General features: G+C 34.6%; 1 protein-coding gene across 5 annotated transcripts in view; it reads right to left on the bottom strand.

Moving 5' to 3' along the window:
* Positions 1-25,038, bottom strand: part of LOC149796087 (roundabout homolog 2-like) — a 394,782-nt gene that overhangs the window by 143,083 nt on the left and 226,661 nt on the right. For all 5 annotated transcript variants that reach the window (XM_089966001.1, XM_089966005.1, XM_089966004.1 and 2 more), the window contains one exon: positions 12,672-13,019. The gene's annotated coding sequence lies outside the window, so the exon portion shown is untranslated. The remainder of the gene's footprint in view (positions 1-12,671; positions 13,020-25,038) is intronic.

Here is a 25,038-nt window from a genome sequence, read left to right as displayed (position 1 = left end):
ATCTACCATTTAACCCACCTAGAGTGACCAATTTTCTATCATTTAACCCACCTAGAATGACCAATTTTCTATCATTTGTGCCATCTGAACTGTGACCAAATTTGATATAATCTGACCCACCAGGACTGTGACCAAATTTTCTATCATTTTCCTATTTGGTCTGTGACCAAATTTTCTATCATTTGACCCACCTGGACTTGTGTATTTATACAAATATAGACCTTCATCTTTGTTAAATAGATCATGTTCATGGTTTTCTTAAACTTCATGCAATTTACTTTCATGACAGAAAAATATGCCTTGATAGACACCTGCTTAAGAAGACCACCTGTCATGAAAGACCACACATTTTTGTGCACAAGTCACTGTTATACATCTGTTGAAACCTGCAGTGATAGAGAACATGACTTGAATGACCATTTAATGTTGGAAGAAGGGATGGTCTTTCAAAACCAGTAGATAACGCTGTAAATCAGGACAACCAACACTGCTGCATGCTATGGGTGAAGATCTGCTATCATTGTGGATTTCCAGCCTGGCTTGTGACCAGTAGTAATATATATATATATATATATATATATATATATATATATATATATATATATATATATATATCACAATCACGCATGTTCAGAGTTCAAGCCACCCCATTGTCCACTACATTGACCATTGTATCACAATAATAATTTTTTGTCAGTTTGAATTAATCCATGTTCTGAATACTTACTAATGTAAACTGATTACTGTCATAACTAGTGTACAAGGTGACCAATGTCCACTACAATGACCATTGTATCATAATAATAATTGTTGCCAGTTTGAATTAATCAATGTCCTGAATACTTACTAATGTAAACTGATTACTGTCATAATTAGTGTACAAGGTGACCAATGTCCACTACAATGACCACTGTATCACAATAATAATTGTTGCCAGTTTTAATTAATCAATGTCCTGAATACTTACTAATGTAAACTGATTACTGTCATAACTAGTGTACAAGGTGACCAGTGTCCACTACAATGACCATTGTATCACAATAATAATTGTTGCCAGTTTGAATTAATCAATGTCCTGAATACTTACTAATGTAAACAGTGGATTACTGCCATCCTTCTGGCAAAATAAACAGCTTAGTAATTCTCAGATCAAGAATCAATATACACCTGACATAACAATCAAGAGTCAATATACAGTTGACTGATAACAATCAAGAGTCAAGAATCAATATAGAGTTGACAGATAACAATCAAAAGTCAATATAGAGTTGACAGATAACAATCGAGTCAATATACAGTTGATAGATAACAATCAAGAGTCAAGAATCAATATACAGTTGGCAGATAACAATCAAGAGTCAATATGCAGTTGACAGATAACAATCAAGAGTCAATATAAGGTTATAACAAGAGTCAAGAATCAATATACAGCTGACAGATAACAATCAAGAGTCAAGTATCAATATGCAGTTGACAGATAACAATCAAGAGTCAATATACAGTTGGCAGATAACAATCAAGAATCAATATACAGTTGACAGATAACAATCAAGAATCAATATACAGTTGACAGATAACAATCAAGAGTCAAGTATCAATATGTAGTTGACAGATAACAATCAAGAGTCAATATACAGTTGGCAGATAACAATCAAGAATCAATATACATTTGACAGATAACAATCAAGAGTCAGTATGAAGCTGATGGATAACAAGGCAAATACATTAATTTTGGCCAATTAAAGTTTTTATGGTCTATGATCCAGATCAGAATCAAGGCTTTAAGTTCCTAGGATCATGTCCATCAGGTTTAGTGTAACTGATTGTGCACATATAAAAAAAAAAACCTCCTGGCATATTTTGTCCAAATTATAATCTGATCTTGATCCATAATTACTTCTAGAAACAGAAACTTGCAAATACATGTGAGAAAGAAAAAAAAAATTCAATATGCAGAGGTGGACATCTTAAGTCCAAGCATGCATTTTTCCTGTTTGCCTAAATTTACAGGAAAACCAATGGTTGCTGAGTTTTAAAACAAATCAGATATATTAAACCCAGCTTTGAGATAAAATGTGACCAACAATGAAACCAATGGCATGTTAAAAACTTCTGTTATTAATAATTAATACAAGTCTATTCTAGAACTGAAATGTTAGAGTTCTACCTGCCACTCCCAACCATTTCCTTGGGAAGAAAGGGGGATTTTCTAAATAGAGGTAGATTTTATCAAGACAATAGGTACAGCTTGAAATTATGCGTCTTCTCGTGATTTTGGGACATTCTACTCCTTCGTAGAAGTCAGACACAAAATAAATAATTTTACTTTCAATGAATATGTTAATACTGTCTGAACCAAATGTCATTGTTATTTTTTGTAAATCTGTTATAAATCTGTGAAGTTCACATGTACTACTTCATTTATTTCTTAAATGTATATAACATCCAACAAAATCTGCTATGTGGTAATGGTTCTGTTACATGCAACTTTGACAAGGGATTTGCACTAACATGATCATGGCCCGCATCATTGATATGGGTGTAGGTAATATGTGCAGGTGTTAGTATTTGGAAACCAGCAACTACAAAACAAACGGCAAATACGAAGAATGTACTCAGTATGACAGATTACTGTGGAACACGAAACTCAGTTAATAATCAAACTACCACTCTATCTATAGCAAACATTATGTCTCCTGTCAGCTGTGAAAATCGATGACTGATAAAACATAACAAAGATGTTTCCAGTTTATTGGTCTTCAATGCCACCAGTTGTGTTTAATGGGGTTTTAAGTTTCTGACTGGTGATTGAGCTTGGTTGTTGTACAAAAATGTCTATCCTTTTTATGGTATGCAATGTAGTTGCTCCAGATAGATTATGTTTTTAATAGGCTGGGTGATCATAAGAAATGAGATTCAATTCTGAGAGCAATTGGTGCCACAAATGTAACTGGTCCCATAGAAAAGCAATACTGTACCAAGGTTGCATGGGTGTCCGCACACTGGGGTAAGGGAGGTATTTGCTGCCCCACCCCATCCCAGATTATACCTCTAAACATATTTTGGCCGACATCTGCAAAACCAAAAAGCTGACCACTACTTTGTTTGCCCCATCCATCCTGAAAAATAATAATTCTACAGATGTCCCTGCAAGGTGGTATATAAAAACTAAGTGGTGAACTTCTAGTACTTGATGACAGGACTACTTCACTTTTTTGGTAAACAGTACAGGTACTAACAGGTAAACATGCTTAACATAATAGTACATAGTGCTCAAAGAAATTTTGTTAACAGAGGCTCAGGGCTGGTGAATTAAAAAAACTTCACCCAATTTCCACATGCACCGAACTGTCTCTTTATTGTAATATTTGTCATTCAACATTGCAACTGCTACAATTTAAATATGAAAACAGAATCAGATTAACTTGTGTCTTTATATTGATCTCAAAATATTTCACATGAAGCAATGTTTTCCTCCAGGGTGCTGAGGTCAGCCATTTTTATAACTGATCTTACAATGTCATGCTTATTCAGTGGATCAACAATGTTTACATTATTTGTCATCTGAAATTTATACAGGTGCTGTTTATAATTTTGATGTTGGTCATAGTCTAATATGATTAACCAGTGTTTAATTAAAACAGTGTAAGCATGACTAAAGGATAGCTTGATTATTATTCATTAAATATTAATTTAATACATCCTGAACAATGCAATTAAACAAAACCATAAAAAAATGAAATACTAACTAATGTTTTTGCCCAAATCAGTTTTAGTCAAGCTTTCCTTTTTATCTCAGCTTCACCAAGGATTAAAAAGCCAACACAACCAATTCTGATCCCTTTATTGCATATAATACCTATGACAAAAATACTGCATTTCACCTAAACTCTCAGATGACATCAATTAAGTAATCAATCAACAGCTAATCCAATTACATGTCCACACATCACTGCAATGGTTGCAATAATAGCTGAAATAGTTCTGATACCCACCAGACTGGTTTCTGGCACAAACGGTATTTTAGAATCACAAGCATGTTAAAGTGAGCACTAGTTATTGTAACACTGGAAATCTGTTCCCGTTCATAAATCACATACTTCACTTTACAAAGTTTTCAGTTTTCGATATAAGTATAACGAGTAGACAATCTAGTCTTTCAACATCTTGAAAATAAACTTTTGCATTTCATTTGTGCAATCACGATTTTCTCAGGCAAATTATTATGTTTTTGTTTTTTTCAGCAAGCCCAATGGACACCTCACTTTGAAAACAGGAGGGGCCCAAATATGAAATTAACTGGGACATGGGCATTGGGCTATCAGAATATTTTAGCAGTGCTATGCAATTAAAGCATGCCATTATGACACAAGCAAGTTATCTAGTTATGATAGGCTGGTTATATATGTACTGCATCACATTCACTCACTGTTAAACAGCAAGTAAGTGAGGCAAAGATCAGTTGAGTCATATATATATATATATATATATATATATATATATATATATATATATATATATATATATATATGTATGTGTGTGTGTGTGTGTGTGTGTGTGTGTTGTTGTTGTTGTAGGGTTTAACGCCATTTTTCAGCACATGATAGGCTATACATGGCGGCCAGTATTAATGGTGGAGGAAGAACCCGGGAAATCCCTGGAAAGAACCATCAACCCTCGAGAAGCTACTGGCAAGCTTTCTCACATACCCACATTGGCCGAATCCGAGACTCGAACCTACGCAGACACAGGTGAGATGTCAGTGATCCGTAATGGAGAGTGCTTTAGACCACTCGGGGCCCCCATATATATATATGGCATTACTTTCACTCACATTTAAATTAGTGTATAACTGTTTTCGACAGAAAATTTGTGCAGTTTGGCTTTAAACCATTGGCAAAATAGTTTGACCTTGTTTCTGTAAACACATAAAGCTGACCTGGTTCCCGACCTTAATTCAAAATTAGTAAATGTTACATATATTTATTTTTATTGTGGGAATAATAAGGTTGAGATAGAAGCTGTGTTGGATACATGACCATTGACTTGTAAATAGATTTTAGTGAAGTAAACAACTTCTTTAAAATTTTATTCTCGGAGTAAAATGATTGGATCTTATCAAGGACATACTGAGGCTTACATGATTATTTTTTATGTAAATATGATCACGTGATCCTCTATTTTGCAATTAGGCATTTAAAAAATTGTGCATTACTTAGTTGTAATAGTGATGCTTTGAGAGAGAGATCTCAGTTGGGCTTCTAAACACTGGGATGTAAAGGTATTTCTTTGTTGTGTCATTTTGGGAATTACATTTTAATATTTATTCAAATTATTTGGATTCTAAAGATTAATTCATTTCTCTGGAAATAATTTCAGTGCTCATGCTGAATTATTGAACAATGAAATTTTATTAATTCAAATGACGGACAAGTTCTTGTGTTTCTACAAGGAACTATAGACTTCAACACAGTACAGGATACAGCATACATCATTGCCTTGCATCTTGAATTCATTAGAACATTTCAGTATTAAGACTTCTAAATTTTATTTGTGGATTATTCTTTATTTTTGGATTTGATTCTTAAAACCATAAGTTCTTATTTGTCATTTTTACCTTGTTTCTCTAGGGAAATAAATTATTTGTTAAATTTTACAAAGCTTGTTGTCTTATCTCTTTTCTTGTAATGTTTTGTATGAGCATAAACATAACAATATTGGTAAAGTTAGTAATCAAATACAGTGACTGAAAACATAAATAGCTGATAGTTTTTGGTATTAGGTCTAAAAGATCAATCAAGCAATTTGTCCAAAGGTGATGCAACATAAAGACTGTATACAGTGTATACTCAAAAATCAGATATATCTGAAAGTAACATAGACCCTGATCTGCCATCACATAATGCCCCAATTAATACCAAATGTTCTAGGTACAGAATGCTCAGCAAAAGGAATCATTAGCAATTTGCTCAAATAAATGTACCCACACCCCAACGCACATCTCAAACAGGAGGCACAAGTGTCTCTCTTGTCACTCACCTGAGATTTCCCCAATACCCAAATAAAACATCTGCCCAATAATGATAAATATACTTTGTGAGAAAGTCGTGTAAATGTTTTTCAAGTGTAAGCAACAGCAGATATATGTGATTGCAGGTCAGCATCATTTGTATAAATGTGAACTGTCTTCCTGCTAGGATACATTCTGTCAAAGTGGGTCAAAGATTTTATTTTGCTGTTGAAAAGGTTTTTTAATTCTTAGTAACAGCAGTCATTCCTGATGACATATTAGCAAGTACTCTTTATATATGTAAAAGCCCCTCATGCCATGCCATCAAATTTAGTTGAATTGTTTTTATGGGTGGGGGCTTGAAAAGCCATTGAAAGAACAGACTATCTTTGTAACTTTGACATATTTCTTTAATTTCTTCAAAACGTGACCACATTCTGCTGAATAGTTTTTGTGAGAAGTCATTTAAAGGTGCTTTTCCCGTTTTTGGAATGGTGACCATACGAATATTATCATTCTTGGTAACAATTTTAAATGTCTTCATCCTACATGCGTTAAGTGATAGGAAAAAATTGGGTAAAATTATATTATTTTTGAGAAATATTTTTTAAGATTTTTCTAAATTTAGTAACAAAGGTTGTTTTTTGATGACAAATATAATCAAACCTGAAAGCCTTCTACACTTTGATGTTTTCTGTCAAATTTGGTAAAATTCGGTTAAGCAGGTGTTTTTGGACAAGTCAATTAAAGATTTTACAGTTTTCTGGTAAAGGTGGCCATATTTGAAAGCACTGGCATTGTTTTTATAAATCTAAAATCCCATTATGCCCCAATGCTTACTGTCTGAAAATTTGATACCTCCCATTATGCAATGCATATGGATAGGACAAACACAAGAAACCTCTCTTGCAAGCAGTGGAGGTATCATAATTTCACTGCTGTAAATGACCATTTCAAAACTGTTCAGGTAAAACCAGCTGCTGTATATTAAACCTGCCATTGTCTTCCCTTCATATCAGTATTGCTTATTCTGGACTCTGGCCCTATCTGCCACTGCTGATTCTGGACTCTGGCCCTACCTGCCTATCTATTGATCAGCTATTAGCTTAATCCCATGTACCTGATAAATGTCAGATCCCAGTGACTAAATTCTTATGTCCAGAAGGTAATCACAACACTAATGGGCTACAATTATCACATAGGTAATGAACTTTTCCCCAATTTATCTGATGTATCCCATAAAGCTGACACACTTCTACCTGCCAAATCCAGCAGGTGACATGACTACCCACCTCAGGGGATAACAAGGATTTTCACTTGAACAGTGGTAACAAATGTTATTACCCAATTTAAATACATAACAATATGAAAGTGTCATTCATCATTGCAAACAATGTTTCAACTCCCCCACACCCCCCACCCCAGCCAGGAAGTAAAAAAGGGAGTATCAAGTTACCAGACCATAGCCTAATTTAATATCAAATGGTTACTTCCAAATAACTCTATACATGGCATGGAAAAGGTCCCCTTCATACAAGTCCATACACAGCATGGAAAGACAAGCCCCATAAATGGCATGAAAAAGTCCTTTCCAGACAAGTCCATATCCATGGCATGAAAAGGGCCCTTTCCAGACAAGTCTATATACAGCATAAACAATGGTCCTTCCAGACAAGTCCATACATGACATGAAAGCTTGACTTAAATAGATAAAGTAACACCATATATCTCTTTCAGGTATGGTTTGGTTAGTTGGTTATAGCTACACTTTTAATGCATTATTGCTTATCATTCAACAGCAATGGAAGCTAACTGCCATTTAACAAGTATCCTGAGCTGACCTGAGTGGATATTAAACCCAAGACCCTTGATTACAAATCCAATGCTTGACCAACTGTACGGAGCTACCTCTCTCTATATCAGACCAAATGCCATTCCAAACCTGTTATTATTCACAAAATTTGATAATCTTAAAATCTAGAAATTTCCATGTCTTATGATGACAAGATTATTTCAGTTCTGAAAACAGCTTCCCCACCACCACAGGCCTGATTGGACCAACAAGTTCTCTGCCTTTTAGTCATGACTGAAGAGAACAACTTGTTGGTCCAATCAGGTCTGTAGTGAGGATATGTGTTCAGAACTGCAATAACGAGTCATATCAGAAGAAATAAGCTGGAAGACAACTTGTTTGTCCAAGTGCCTGATGGGACTGAACCTTGATCAAAACCTGAGATGGACGGACAGACAGATGGACATAGGCAACACCGTATGCCTTATTTCCATCATAAAAACTTGTACTTATTTGTAATTACTACAAGGAAAACAAAACTTTCCTTGTGAACATGGGCAAATTATGCAAAGATTTAATTGGGCCAAAAGAGTGGTTTTACAAATAGAAAATTCAAATGAAACTGGAAGATTTTAAAATAAAATAAAATAAAACTGAAACACTGTAAACATTTTCATTTGCTTTGAGGTAATTGTATGCTGTAACTATAACTGCATTCAAACCTGACTCAGCTGCCATTTCTTCGAAGTGAAAAACATGGCCTCTTCAGACAGGTGGTTTCTTAACAAGTCAGCTTTTCACAAAAATTTGATTTAAAGACGTTCTTTAAAGTGACTATTTAAAACAGGTGATCTTTAACTCAGGTTTAAATACAGTTATCTGTATATGATACACAAGAAAATAGTACATTCATCATTGTCACCTTCTGTGAATTTATTGTTATTACTACTACTAATACTACTGTTGGATCAGAGTAAATTTATTAGAATAATGGACATACTAAATTTAGTGACCGTGACTATATTATTATTAATGGATCAAAGTCAATTTATTAAAAGTAGACATTTGCTATGTTAAAAAACAAATTTTATATTTTAAGAACATCTGTGCCAAAATAGCTGCTATGACAGCATTATTCAATGAAATGAAGTCTGCATGGAATCAGTTTCTGTACAGTGCATACCTACCCATTTACTGCAGTAGACAAAATATAAATGGAATCAGTTTCTGTACAGTGCATACCTACCTATCAACTACAAATATAAACATTAAACACAAGGAATTCTCTTCTCTTCTACAAAAATACTACTGCACAGAATCCAAATATACATCATGCAGGAACTGGTTCTGTGCAACTACTGGCGTAAACCCTCAAAGTTATGTTTTTCCCCTCCAATTTGTCATCAGAAACATCAAAGAGTATTTGCATACCCTCCTATTTGTAATGCCATGTTAGCCTTCCCTCCCACCCACCTCCAGGGTAGAAAATATCAGTTGATGAATGAAATGGATAACTAAGTTCATACCTTCCTGTTCATTTGTAGTGCAGTGTTAGGGACCCCCTGGCAACAACAGGTTAGAAATTACAAACTGATAAATAAATGACACAATAGTGTGCATTTTATATGTCATTGACGCTTTTCATTTTTTAAATCGGCAAGAGGGTAACAAACAAATAATAAATAGGAAGATACTGTGGCCACGGAAGGTGGTTGTCATTATTTGGTCACCATTAGGTCTAAATAATTGAATATAATTATCTTTGGTCTTTTGACATTGGAAAAACAATTGAAAATCCTCATCTAACCTGATAAATTATCCATTATGATAACCTTTGCTGTGTTACTCTCAATAAATTATGTACAAGCTGATAAATTCCTGAGACAGATTACACTGTCATAATTACATGCCCTGATACCAGTTAATTCTATCAATATAAATACTTAATGAGGACTTTGTACCAGCACTAGTTACTGGAATAACTATTTATGCACCAGTTGTGCAAGTTAATTAGTTACAAGATAGAAAAGTCTGATTAATCAATGTAATCTTATTAATAGCTCTGCTTGAACCTGGAAACCATTCACAGCATGGAATGAGATGTAGGGCAAAAATCTGTCACAAGCATCTGTCAAATTGCTTCCAATACAGTTATACTATCTGTCATATATGGAGGATTTTTCATGTACCAGATGTTTGTACAATCTGTTGCTTTCACATGTCACAAAATGTGCCGACTTCCATATCCACTATTCTGATTCCATAGCCACGCAAACTGCCACCTAACAAGATTGTTCTTCTCTCAAAAATTCACACATCTAATTTTTTTGTGTAAGGATATTCTAATGCATAAATTCTGTGCATGGCACATGACCAAATTTGTGACCTTTCCCCTTTTTCTTTCTTCAAACAAAACATTGAAATATCAACCATCTTTGTTATTCTTTCATAAACAAATAGATCCAACTATGTAAAAAAACACATTAACAAACTGATCCATCTATAAAATGTTGTTGTTGTGTTTAATGCCATTTTTCAGCACACGATAGGCTATACGTGGTGGCCAGTATTAATGGTGGAGGAAGAATCCAGGAAAACCCAGGAAAGAACCACCGACCCACGAGAAGCTACTGGCAAGCTTTCTCACATACCCACATTGGCCGAATCTGAGACTCGAACCCATGCAGACAGAGTTGAGATGGCAGTGATCCGTAACGGAGAGCACTTTAGGCCACTCAGCCACTCAGGGCCCCTCTATAAACTGTAGTGAGACACATAAATGGATACACAAACAAGTGAAAACACAGAATGAGTTTCAATTTTCATAAAGTGAAATCAATCATTTGGTTATTGTTAAAAGTTAAAAAGCCAATCATTAATATAGAATTTCATATTTCTAAAACCATTTCACGAATAATCAGTTTTGATATTCGACACAAAGTCTGTTAAGCACAAATTTCATTTTAATACCGTGATGATGAAACATCTTCGAACAGTTCTCGCTTTCATTCAATTCATCCTCCATCTATCATTTCCACAAAATATACAATATTTGACCGTATTAATAAAAACTGGCACAAACACTTGCTTTCATGAAAATTATCTGTACATGAAATTTCAATTCTGTAACTTATAGATATTATATTTCCAAAATCGTTTTCCAGAAATACACTTTCAAGATGACAATCTTTGGGACATCATACAAAATATTTTTTAAATCATAATATTGTCTTTTTTTGTCAAAAATAACTGCATTTCTTTTTGATAGCAATATACACGACTGCAGTTAAACTTCACAATTCCGTCTCTAAATATAACCAGAAAACCCCTAATGTCAAATATAATGTATGTATCATTTCAATGAAGTAAATCTTTTCAACAATTAAATCAGAATTTTATCTCGATTATATGAGGTTTCTTAGGAATCAAAATCATGGTGCAAGATGCAAGCATGTTGCATTGTGGGTAATTTGCACACACAATCATGGCATCTATGAAAACAACCCATTACTGCTATGTTCATCCAGACAATACAGAAAGACTTCAAAAACTGTTTGGTAATAGATATTGGATATATAGATACATAGTCCTGGGCAGGATAGGTACATCGAAGCCTGCGGTCCCCCCAACTTTTCCATAAAATTACAGCACGCTTATTTTATTTCATTCGGTATAGATAGTAGGCACAGTTGGTAGAACATCAGACTTGCAATACAAGGATCACAGGTTCAATACCCAGCCAGGATCAGCTGACAGGCATTTTGCTCCTATTTCCACAGCATCACATTATATGAAAATGTGCTGAAATTCCCATTCTATCCAACAAAACAAACCCTCAAAAATCAACCAACCAAAAACGTACAAGTAAAACCCACAAAGAACAAAAATTATGTTTTTTTACTTGCTGGTTGTGAAATTAATATCTACAGCTGAATTAAGAAGATCCGAACAAACCATGGACTCATTCATTTTTTGTTCTTGCAAGATACTAACAAACCATGGATCTGTTTGTGTAACAACAAAAACAGAGACAGTGGACTCGTTCATATAAGATACCAACTACGGACTGGAATCATGTAAGATATTAACAGACCACAAACTTGTTCATGTAGGATGCAAACAAACAATTGACTTATTCATGTACAATACAAATAAACAACAGACTTGTTCATGCACGATACAAACAATGGATTTGTTCATGTAGGATACAAACAAACCATGGACTTGTCCATGTAGAATACTAACAAAGCATCGACATGTTCATATAAGATACATTCAAACCATGAATTGTTCATAAGATGCTAACCAACCATGGTACTTGTTCATGTAGGATACGAACCAACCATGGTACTTGTTCATGTAGGATACGAACCAGCCATGGTACTTGTTCATGTAGGATACGAACCAACCATGGTACTTGTTCATGTAGGATACAAACAAATCATGGAATATTTTGCACTAAATGAAACTTTTGTGGATGAAATTAAATTCCGTCAGTGATAAATTGTATCAATTTTGTAAACCTTTACTAGGATGACTAAAATATTACGTTTTATGATCCCTAATCCTCATAGCAATCAACAGAGAGATAAAGGGTTTAGTGATCACGGTAAGGGTTTATAAATATGCATTAAAAAAAAGGTCTACTTTTCTTAAAGTTGCAATTCAGGCTGCTTTAGAATTATGCCACTTAAACTACATTATGCTATGAACTAAGCACTGATATCCTGTAAAATTCAATGGCATAATGACCATGTTGCATAAATAAATTTCACGTGTTATGACTCCCAGTGAAAAAAACATTTATAATAATAATAATAATAAATTTTACAGAAACAATGCATAATCTAATTAGACTGTACTACCTACCTATTATATACTGTGGTATCCATCAACTGTTGACAAATATCCACTTGGTTCTTTCAATGATATTCCTTTAAAATGTAGCTAGAAACCACTATGAATGTAATCCCAATATGCTTCCACAACAGAATACCACGAAACTGATAAATTTTATCCTGTGTACAGAATGAAGGAATCAATAATGTAGAGACTATGATAGCAGTTCAGTCCACTGTATAACTGCCTGATCCTAACATAACCGTCTCTCATACACGACTAACTGTATTGCTGGAAGGCTGTACCTTTTCTCCACTAGCTGCCTGTCGAAGTTGGTACTTGCTCTCTAATCCCAGCTGTTAGTACTGATTGGTCAATCTAAAACAAAGCGAATACAAAAGTCATTTCTAGCCTCTCGCACATTAGCCAGCCTATACTGGCAGTTAACACTATCAGTAATAGTTGTGATGTAAAAATCAAGCACTGAGCAATGCATTAGTACATCAATGCAGGAAATAACCCATTCTGTATTTCATCCCCAAATTTCTGAGCTATTTATGTGCCAAGTATTTTGTATGCCTCTCAAACGAATGTAACCAAATATTTTACTGTAATATAAATTTCAAGTCACATACCCCAATACACCTATAGTTGCTAGACTGCTACTAAATATATTGATGCGTGCGTCTGTCCATGCGTGTATTGTCCGTCCGTGTGTTTGTCTGTCTGTCCACGTGTGTACTGTCTAACAACCATATTGCTGGCGGTAGTCCTCAAATGTTAAAATATGAGATGTGACTGGTTCTCAAATTCTCATTTACACAGGATGCAGTTGGACAGGAGATGAAGGTGGTAATAAACATTGCATCGTGCTGGTTTATAGAATTATATTTGAAGTCCAAACTTTTCCCAGACTACGACCAAGCATCTCTTTCTGTGCATGCCTCCAATTAAAATGTCTTATACAACAAATTAGATATCTATAACACAGAGATACACAAAAGAACACCGGTTAGACGTCCATAAGAAAGAAATCCACTGTTTCATAAAAGATGGATCACAGATTTTAAACAGATTTAATGTTCTAATTTTCATTTGTTATCAAAAGATCTTGGTAACATCACATGGCATTGCATAATCAAATGAGTGCACCACTTACGAGTCGGCTTGTATTGCAGACCTATCACAACAACAACCACTATATTCAAAATGCGTTTTTGAAATTCAGTTTAATCTTATTATTCTGTAATGTCTTGTGGATACATAATTCTATTATCGATATCTCGTGAATACATATTATTATGTAATATCTTGTGGATACATCATTCTATTATTGATATCTTGTGGATACATATTATTCTGTGATATAATGTGGATACATCATTCTATTATTGATATCTTGTGGATACATCATTCTAGTATTGATATCTCGTGAATACAAATTATTCTGTGATAACTTGTGGATACATCATTCTATTATTGATATCTTGTGGATACATATTATTCTGTGATATTTTGTGCATACATAATTCTAGTTTTTATGTCTCACGGATACATGTGATATCTCATGGATACATATTATTCTGTGATATCTTGTGGATACATCATTATATTATTGATATCTCATGCATACATATTATTCAGTGACATCGTGTGGATACATCATTCTATTATTGATATCTTGTGGATACATATTATTCTGTGATATCTTGTGGATACATTATTCTAGTATCGATATCTCATGGATACATATTATTCTGTGATATTGTGTGGATACATCAATCTATTATTGATATACCATGGATACATATTATTCTGTGATATCGTGTGGATACATCATTTTATTATTGATATCTTGTGGATACATATTATTCTGTGATATCTTGCAGATACATCATTATATTATTGATATCTCATGCATACATATTATTCTGTGATATCGTGTGGATAGATCATTTTATTATTTTATATCTCATGGATAGGTAATCAAGATTTAACAAAAAAGATAGTATTATCATTTTTCTCTTTTCTTTAAATTTTGTGCGAAAAGTTAAAATGTTTTTCAGGGTGGAGATATCTCTCCATGGCCTATTTCTTTATGCTTTTCTACATCATCCACTAAATCAAGCCATGTTTCGTACCACTAAAAAGCTAAATATATTTTCTACTCACTGCACAAGAAAGCTAATTTCAATTTTACTGGTTACATCCAAGATTCAAACACAATCTATCTTTTAAATCATTTGCACTTCTTCATCTTCCATAAAAATAACATATTAGGTAACATCTGAAAAGTTATATAAATGTTCCGCTGATTGCACATGTTTTAGGTACAGTATTTTTAATTCTAAGGTATATGTCATTGGCCCAAGGGCAATATTTAGGGTCTAAATATGAGCAAAAACCTCACTTATCTAACTAATGATAACGAAATATGTGATGCAGATTTGTGACTAGTTGCCACGTCGCATACTTAATTTTTTGTATCAACTGGTTTTACATTAATGCTGCAATGTCACCCAAAATGTTTGGCTTGTAAAAACACTATCAACCAGTTATCAGTGGTTTTAACTCCCTGACTCATTAGCCATCGTGGAGGCACAAAGGGGCTACTTGCCTCCACACTCTCCACCTTGGCAACCTCAATTGCACATGTAAACTGTGCAACTAGCTAGTACAAAGATGGTAGGGGTGTAGTGAATCTCTACATGGCTATAGTTTAATGAAATGATTTCACTTTTATTTTGCCTTAAACAACTAAATTGCAATTAATACACCATACTGCAGTGGTAAGTGAACAGAGGCTGGATAAATGACTGACACCATCCTATAAGGCTAGACCCAAAGTACGAAAGCATATGCAAAACAATGTTTGATGTGGCCTGGCACATTCAGCAACTAATGTCTTTAAGGAGTCCTGGTAGTCTGATAAATCAACCCCACAAATCTGTGTTGATACTGATGTATGATATTGTGGGTCTGATGTCACCTGTTCATTAAAACATGCAATTTGCTGCATGCAAATCATTCTGGAACAAACCCGCATAAACTTTAGACACACACCACTAATTGTTAACAGCCTTATCAAGCGCGAAATTCAAAAGGGCCAAAGGACAGATGGTTGAGCTATTCCAGCTGGATTTACATGTCACCTAACATATGATTTTCTCAGGAAATATAATCTACATGTCACCAATGAACCCTTCAGCCGATGGTAGCTGCACAGCCACAAGAAATACCGGTAAGTGTATGACATATACACCGATTTGTGCAGCCAAATTTGAATGCAGATAATTGCAGCTTTTAATGAATATGTGATATCAGCCTCTCACCCAAAAATCAATATCATCATGGGTGATGGGCTGATTTATCAGACTATAGTCCTAGTAGATCATTCGGTACTGTACTGGACTTGTAAACCAACGTTAATTGGGCTAAATCCCTACCCGATCGTCTGCCTTGGTGTGTCCTGCCAAAAGGCACCTAACCATAGTTTCCTCATCCTGATATAGCTAATAATGTGTCAAAAGTGCACAAACAGAAAATATAATTTTCACAATAACTGGCACTCAGAAAGGGTACAAGTACATATGCATCAACAAATAGAACTGCACATCATCACAATTGTGATTATATAATGCAATGGAAATTCTGGTCATAACAAAGGGAAATAAATCAATGATTAAGACAAAAAAAAGTAAAATAATAAGTACAGGTTTTGATACACTATTAAGAAAGTTCAAAAACATTCTCTGTTTGTACAATATCAAAGCAACAAATCCCAGTGCAAAATCAAGTTGCCTTAGTTCAAACAACATCAAAGCAACAAAATCCCAAGTCAATCAAGTTAACTTTTTAGTGTAAACAGCATCAAAGCCACAAATCCCAAGGCAATCAACTTGCCTGTTAGTCACATCTTACAACATGGTTGGTAGGCCCATTCTACATACCAGTCTTCTTGGTGGATGGGGGTGGTGGTGAGAGCAGTACATACGTATTAGCTCTTACTGGATACCATTTTCAGCCATATTTAATTTGCACATCTTAAATACATATCTGCCTTTAAAAAGAATAACACATTTCTTCTACAACTGTATAAAAAAGACATTTAAAAAGCTAGGGTCAATAGGTAGGATTTTTTTTATTTTATTTTGTTCCCACCTACATTTAAAAAGTGGTTCACAACTTGCACTCACTAACATCTCCAAGAGTGAATGCATTTCTTCATACCTGTAATAATTATTTTTTTCTGAAAGAGCTAAAAATACCTACCTTAATATGACAGGAAAGAGAACATGATATGGTGGACAAGACAAACAAATTGTCAAATATCCCACAAAAATAGAATTTTCCAACTAAAATGCAAAATAACCCACAGTAGGGAAAAGAAAGAGTTGGTCAGGTTAACAAAAATGTACCATTTTTTAAAGACTTATACACTGACTGACAAGTCATTGATGTACCATCTGCAGATGGTTTCATGGGAACAGCTTAGACCCTTATCTAATATTATCATCTGTAGATGATTTCATGGGAACAGCTTAAACCCTTATCTAATGTTACCATCAGTAGATAATTTCATGGGAACAGCTTAGACCCTTATCTAATATTATCATCTGTAGATGATTTCATGGGAACAGCTTAAACCCTTATCTAATGTTATCATCTGTAGATGATTTCATGGGAACAGCTTAAACCCTTATCTAATGTTACCATCAGTAGATAATTTCATGGGAACAGCTTAGACCCTTATCGAATGTTACCGTCTGTAGATGATTTCATGGGAACAGCTTAGACTCTTATCTAATATTATCATCTGTAGATAATTTCATGGGAACAGCTTAGACCCTTATCTAATGTTATCATCTGTAGATAATTTCATGGGAACAGCTTAGACCCTTATCTAATGTTACCGTCTGTAGATGATTTCATGGGAACAGCTTAGACCCTTATCTAATGTTACCGTCTGTAGATGATTTCATGGGAACAGCTTAGACCCTTATCTAATGTTACCGTCTGTAGATGATTTCATGGGAACAGCTTAGACCCTTATCTAATGTTACCATCTGTAGATAATTTAATGGAACAGCTTAGACCCTTATCTAATGTTACCATCTGTAGATAATTTCATGGGAACAGCTTAGACCCTTATCTAATGTTACCATCAGTAGATAATTTCATGGAAACAGCTTAGACCCTTATCTAATGTTATCATCTGTAGATAATTTCAAGGGAACAGCTTAGACCCTTATCTAATGTTACCATCTGTAGATGATTTCATGGGAACAGCTTAGACCCTTATCTAATGTTATCATTTGTAGATAATTTCATGGGAACTGCTTAGACCCTTATCTAATGTTACCATCAGTAGATAATTTCATGGGAACAGCTTAGACCCTTATCTAATGTTGCCATCTGTAGATAATTTCATGGGAACAGCTTAGACCCTTATCTAATGTTACCATCTGTAGATAATTTCATGGGAACAGCTTAGACCCTTATCTAATGTTACCATCTGTAGATAATTTCATGGGAACAGCTTAGACCCTTATCTAATGTTATCATTTGTAGATGATTTCATGGGAACAGCTTAGACCCTTATCTAATGTTACCATCAGTAGATAATTTCATGGGAATAGCTTAGACTCTTATCTAATGTTACCATCTGTAGAAGATTTCATGGGAACAGCTTAGACTCTTATCTAATGTTATCATTTGTAGACCATCTGTAGATTATTTCATGGGAACAGCTTAGACTCTTATCTAATGTTACTGTCTGTAGATGATTTCATGGGAACAGCTTAGACCCTTATCTAATGTTATCATTTGTAGATAATTTCATGGGAACAGCTTAGACCCTTATCTAATGTTATCATTTGTAGATAATTTCATGGGAAAAGCTTAGACCCTTATCTAATGTTACCATCTGCAGATGATTTCATGGGAACAGATTAGACCCTTATCTAATGTTACCGTCTGTAGATGATTTCATGGGAACAGCTTAAACCCTTAATCATATTTAGGTACATGCTATGCACAACTAAATATGGTATAACCAGGGACTGGTATAAACAAGCACCAGTAATTATATACTTTTGAAGACAGTTCTCTAATAAGGAAAATCTTGCCCTTAGCTAATTAAGAAAAATTGTGACCTTAGCTAATTAAGAAAAGTCTTGACCTTATATATTACATTGATTTGACAGATGTGCTGAAATGCCCAGTAACCTAAGGAGATCAGTTCTACCACAACAGTGAGATTTTATATGGCATAGGTATGCACCCAAATTAGCCAAAATTTTACTTGAAGAACACCTCTCAACATTACTATAAAACAAGCTGCTCCCAGCCTGCTCCCCAAACCTGGACTGTATGTCCCTACACAAACGTACCAGTTTAAATGATTTAACTGTATATCCCTACATCAAGATACCAGTCTAAATGATTTAACTGTATGTCCCTACACCAATGTACCAGTTTAAATGGTTTAACTGTATGTCCCTACACCAATGTACCAGTTTAAATGGTTTAACTGTATGTCCCTACACCAATGTACCAGCTTAAATGGTTTAACTGTATGTCCCTACATCAACCTACCAGTTTAAATGGTTTAACCGTATATCCCTACATCAAAGTACCAGTTTAAATGGTTTAACTGTATGTCCCTACATCAAAGTACCAGTTTAAATGGTTTAACTGTATATCCCTACATCAAAGTACCAGTTTAAATGGTTTAACTGTATATCCCTACATCAATGTACCAGTTTAAATGGTTTAACTGTATATTCCTACATCAAAGTACCAGTTTAAATGGTTTAACTGTATATCCCTACATCAATGTACCAGTTTAAATGGTTTAACTGTATGTCCCTACACCAGTGTACCAGCTTAAATGGTTTAACTGTATGTCCCTACATCAATCTACCAGTTTAAATGGTTTAACTGTATATCCCTACATCAAAGTACCAGTTTAAATGGTTTAACTGTATGTCCCTACATCAAAGTACCAGTTTAAATGGTTTAACTGTATATCCCTACATCAATGTACCAGTTTAAATGGTTTAACTGTATATCCCTACATCAATGTACCAGTTTAAATGGTTTAACTGTATATCCCTACATCAAAGTACCAGTTTAAATGGTTTAACTGTATGTCCCTACATCAAGCTACCAGTTTAAATGGTTTAACTGTATATCCCTACATCAAAGTACCAGTTTAAATGGTTTAACTGTATATCTCTACATCAAAGTACCAGTTTAAATGGTTTAACTGTATGTCCCTACATCAAGCTACCAGTTTAAATGGTTTAACTGTATATCCCTACACCAATGTACCAGTTTAAATGGTTTAACTGTATGTCCCTACATCAAGGTACCAGTTTAAATGGTTTAACTCTATGTCCCTACATCAAGCTACCAGTTTAAATGATTTAACTGTATATCCCTACATCAAGCCACCAGTTTAAATGGTTTAACTGTATGTCCCTACATCAATGTACCAGTTTAAATAATCTAAATGTATGTTCCTGCACCAATGTACCAGTTTAAATGGTTTAACTGTATGTCCCTTGTCAAATGTACCAGTTTAAATCGTTTAACTGTATGTCCCTACACCAATGTACCAGTTTAAATAATCTAAATGTATGTTCCTGCACCAACGTACCAGTTTAAATGGTTTAACTCTATGTCCCTTGTCAAATGTACCAGATTATATGGTTTAACTGTATATCCCTACATCAAGCCACCAGTTTAAATGGTTTAACTGTATATCCCTACACCAATGTAAAAGTTTAAATGGTTTAACTGTATGTCCCTACACCAATGTACCAGTTTAAATGGTTTAACTGTATGTCCCTTGTCAAATGTATCAGTTTAAATGATTTAACTGTATGTCCCTACATCAAGCTACCAGTTTAAATGGTTTAACTGTATGTCCCTACACAAATGTACCAGTTTAAATGGTTTAACTGTATGTCCCTTGTCAAATGTACCAGTTTAAATGGTTTATCTGTATGTCCCTACACCAATGTACCAGTTTAAATGGTTTAACTGTATGTCCCTTGTCAAATGTACCAGTTTAAATGGTTTAACTGTATGTCCCTACACCAATGTACCAGGTTAAATGGTTTAACTGTATGTCCCTACACCAATGTACCAGTTTAAATGGTTTAACTGTATGTCCCTACATCAAGGTACCAGTTTAAATGGTTTAACTATATGTCCCTTGTCAAATATACCAGTATATATGATTTAACAGTATGTTCCTAAACAAATGTACCCATCAAAATGGTTTAACTGTATGTCCCTACACAACAGTACCTGTCTATGGTTTAACTTTATGTACCCACACAAATGTATCAGTCTAAAAGATTTAACTGTATGTCCATACACCAATGTACCAGTTTAAATGGTTTAACTGTATGTCCCTACACAACAGTACCTGTCTATGGTTTATCTTTATGTACCCACACAAATGTACCAGTCTAAATGGTTTAACTGTATGTCCCTACAAAAATGTACCAGTCTAAATGTTATTAAAAGTACATTTTTGTGACAGAAGAGTCATAAGATCAAGTTCATCTCTAAAAAAGGTCATAGCTGACTGACCTTGAAATTCATAGGAAGTATTGACCTGGATAGCAATGTATGTGTGTACAAAAAAAAAAAACAATCATGGTTGACTTATGGATAGATATGGCAGTAGAAGTGATAATCAGAACCTTATATAAAATTAGTCCAGACTGATACCTTCCCACTCACTTTAAAAACTCCACCCCTTTTCAGAGATGTAGACAATTTTAATATGTTACATGCAATTGGCTTCTTATCAAAGTGAATGTTAAAAGGCATTATTTTATTGATGGTCCAAAACCTAATTTTTGTAAATGAATTCAGTATGGCAAGAAATAATTTAACATTTAAAGTCTGCCCAGAGGGTGATAATGTATAGATACATACAGTTTCATAAAATAATTATGGTGTAAAGTGCTGTTCTCCACACCTATTAGGGGATAAAGTCATTAGGACAGACACTTATCTTCCTACAAATGCCTTACATCAGAATGACAGCAAACCTATCAGACAGGGTAAACATGTTTAACCAATGAATCCCCCAAACTGAAGATTACAAAAGAAACATGGATAACTTCTGAAAATGACATAACAGTATCAAAAACTCCCATAAGCCTGATTCAAATCTACTGATTGAAAGAATGTGATGGAAATATTGTACAATAGTAAAGTGAATTTGTTTGTAATATAATTTTGTTGCACAGAAATGAAACTAAAAGTCTGCAAAAAATGAACAGTGCTATAATGTATGTACCAATGGCCTAAAATCCATCATGATATTTCAGACAAGTGGTACACGGTATGTACCAATGGCCTAAAATCCATCATGATATTTCAGACAAGTGGTACATGGTACGTACCAATGGCCTACAATCCATCATGAGATTTACAGATAAGTGCTATGTGGTATGTACCAATGGCCTACAATTCATCATGACATTTACAGATAAGTGCTGTGTGGTATGTACCAATGGCCTAAGAGCCATCATGGTATTTCAGACAAGTGGTACATGGTATGTACCAATGGCCTAAAATCCATCATGATATTTCAGACAAATGGCACATGGTATGTACCAATGGCCTAAAATCCATCATGACATTTACAGATAAGTGGTACATGGTATGTACCAATGGCCTTCAATCCATCATGACATTTACAGATAAGTGCTATGTGGTATTTACCAATGGCATAAAATCCATCATGACATTTACAGATAAGTGCTACAACATATGTACCAACTGGCATAAAATTGCTTCATCCATCATTACATTACAGGTTATGTAAATAAGTATATTCATAAGAAGTAAGACATGAGTAGCAGCTAAAGAAAACCACTAAAATTGGCATTTACAAAAGATCAAGATTATTCAATATACATTGTGTTTGCTAATAAATTAATTACAATGAATAATTTGTCACAATAATAACCTCAACCCTAGTTGGAGAAGTCCAGACCAAAGTAATTTACCCATGATTAAATAATTTATAATACAGAAAGAAAATATTATGGCCACATAATAGGTATAGTCTCTTCAAAATTTGTCTGTATGCCAGTCAACAAATAAACTGGTCGGTACACCAGTCAACACAATTGGTCAGTACACCAGTCAACACAATTGGTTGGTAAACCAGTCAATACAATTGGTCAGTATACCAGTCAACACAACTGGCCGGTATACCAGTCAACACAACTGGTCGGAATACCAGTCAACACAATTGGTTGGAATACCAGTCAACAAATAAACTGGATGATTTTAGTTTTTTAAAAGATCAGTCAGTAAATAAATCTATCTCCATAAAATCTTCAAAAGGCTTCATTTCCATCTTCTTCCAAAACTTAATGTGCCTGACAATGGCTTACTATATAGACATTTCTAACTGCTACTATTAAATATATATAACCACTTTATATACTGTACTTATTTCAGTTTACTCTCTTTCTCTCTCCCTCGACACATGGGACCGTTCTGGTTCCCAAAATGGTTAGAACATCCACCCAGCCAAGTCATACCAAAAACTTAAATAAATAGAACCAGCAGCTCCCTCACTTGTCATCAGCATTAAAAGGTTAGTGTTAGGACTGGTCAGTCTTTTGTTAGGACAATGTGATTGGGTGAGACATCATACGACATGTTTGCGGCATGGTGCTTCAGTGGTAGACATCATTACAAACTACCACGCTCCACACATTGCCACAAACACCACTCCCCCAAAGCAATGATTGACTTCTTTCCAAGAGCATAATGTGTAAGGCTTAAATGGTAAGATTACAGTGGTAGGCAGTTCCCCTCTTCAAGGGGTCAGTTTTATGAGCTACAAACAAAAGTGGCCATCACAATCATATCAGTTTTATGTGCTATGTGTAGCCAGAGCAGTAATTACCAGGCCTGGACTATCTGGGGATATGCTAAGAACCTCTGTAAACAACAGCTGGTGCAGTAAGGCCAATAAGCATGACCTATCCTACACTACCTACATTTGCAGGTTTTTATTGACAATAAACATCCCAAGAAAATAACCAGGGCCAATATTGTTCAGAGTGTATGTAGATAACATGTCAGCATCTAATCTTAAACCAAAGCCAATTAAGTTCCACAACTAGAAAATAGATACATAATGTAAGAAGTATAGAAAATAGATACATAATGTAAGAAGTATAGAAAATAGATACATAATGTAAGAAGTATAGAAAATAGATACATAATGTAAGAAGTATAGAAAATAGATACATAATGTAAGAAGTATAGAAAATAGATACATAATGTAAGAAGTATAGAAAATAGATACATAATGTATGAAGTAGTGCCTGATTTTGAAAATAATGACAAGACTATGTGACTATAAAAATAAATATCAACAACACATGAGTCAACAAAACCAGTGAGACAAGACATAAATACTGTAATACTTCAACACAAGCATCTATCACCTGTATGATGTGCTGTGTAGAACTTCATCAGAACAAGCATCTATCACCTGTATGATGTGATGTGTAAACTTCATCAACACAAGGATAAAATAAAAAAACCTGTATGATGTGATGTGTAAAACATCATCAACACAAGCAAGCATCACCTGAAAGGTTTGCTGTGTAAAACTTTATAGACAAGAGCATCTATCACCTGTATGATGTGCTGTGTGAACTTCATCAACACAAGGATAAAATAAAAAAACCTGTATGATATGCTGTGTAAAATGTCATCAACACAAGCAAGCATTACCTGAAAGGTATTCTGTATAAACTTCATCAACACAAGGATCTATTTACTTGAAAGATGTGCTGTGTAAAACTTAGCCAAAACAGGCATCAGTCACTTCAATGACTTGCTCTGAATACAATTACAACAACACAGCCACTCGTTTCGATGATTTGCTCTGAGTAAGATTTGACAATACAGCACCTGTCACTGTGATGACTTGCTCTGAGTAAGATTTGATAATACAGCACCTGTCACTGCAATGACTTGCTCAGAGTAATGTGTAGCCTGTAATGGTACAAAATGCCATGGGATATCAACCCCTACCCCAATGTATAGCCTGCAATGGTAAAAAATGCCATGGGATATCATCCCCTATCCTTTTCCTGTCCCTACACCAATGAATGGCTTTTGAGGACAATGGTATACAGTCTGAGGGATATCAAGCCCTAATCCTATTTCTACCCCAATGTGTGAGGACAGTGGTAAAAAATACCAAGGGATATCAACCCCTACCAATATCCCTATATGTATTCATTTGAAGATAATGGTACAAGTGCCAGTGAATATCATCCATTACCCCCTAAACCCTGCATGCAGCCTTGTAGGACAAAGGTACAAGCACCAA

The sequence above is a fragment of the Sinohyriopsis cumingii genome, chromosome 7, assembly GCF_028554795.1.
Source record: "Sinohyriopsis cumingii isolate HCF-2022 chromosome 7, ASM2855479v2, whole genome shotgun sequence".
Classification (NCBI taxonomy): domain Eukaryota; kingdom Metazoa; phylum Mollusca; class Bivalvia; order Unionida; family Unionidae; genus Sinohyriopsis; species Sinohyriopsis cumingii.
The sequence above is the reverse complement of the archived record's forward strand: the minus strand, read 5'-3'. Positions and strand labels throughout refer to the sequence as shown.